We start from the raw sequence: 1,001 nt of genomic DNA on the forward strand, positions 1-1,001 counted from the left end.
GTGTGTGTGTGTGTGTGTGTGTGTGTGTTGCATGAAAAAAATATTGTTATAAAAACCGCGTAATTTTCGATTGTAACGCAGCGTTCTTTTTTCCATTTGTGTATCGTTAAAAAAAACGTATGCCCAATAGGTGACAAAGAGTTTCTCCAACGAGTTCAAGACTATTTTTTGATGGAAGTGAATCGCCAATTTACGAACAAGGGCTATCGTACACAAGAAGCAGCACTTCTGTCAAAGATGCCGTCAACTTTGTCAATTTCTGAGTGCGCAGAAGTTGCTGCTGCTATTGCGAACGGATCCACGTTAACGCTCAAATCAGAGAAGAATGAGGAACCGCTTGCAAATAGGACGAATGCGAGAATGAATCTCAAATCTCGCAATTACGTTGACTCGGACAGTCTTCGTTGTTTCGAAAACTTTGAGTATAAACATACGACAGACGACGAAGAGAGTAAATATTGTTGTCTCGCGACGACATCGAAAGAGACAGTAGAAACGAGTGAAAACATAATATCAATTGAGTCTAAGAGCGATACCAATGCTACTGCTGCTGCTGCTGCCGCAGACAACATCATTAGATCGAAACGTGAAGTTACGGATGATGCCAATACTACGGATCGTAGAGATACATATCGTAACGACCGTCGCCGTACGCGCGCGGAACATCGTCGTAATACCAATATTGAGGATGACCGTCGTAAGGATGCGAGAGAGAGCGGAGAAGCGGTATCGAATAGCAATTTTGACGGATTGGAATTTATATCATATCGTGGTACGCCGCCGCTTTCCATAATAATATGTGTATATATCATATCGTCAGATCGTAATGTCAACAAATGTTTTTTTGCCAGGCATTTATTATTTTTTGTTTTTTTGTCAGATCTGTGGTTATTACTTCAATTTGCGACTTAAAATATTTATATAACAACTATCGTTCGCAAAAGAAATTAAACTTTCACACACACTTTTTAAACAGCCGCTTGACATCGGCTTGTAAATTC

The sequence above is a fragment of the Wasmannia auropunctata genome, unplaced genomic scaffold (assembly GCF_000956235.1).
Source record: "Wasmannia auropunctata unplaced genomic scaffold, wasmannia.A_1.0 LD336064.1, whole genome shotgun sequence".
Classification (NCBI taxonomy): Eukaryota; Metazoa; Arthropoda; class Insecta; order Hymenoptera; family Formicidae; genus Wasmannia; species Wasmannia auropunctata.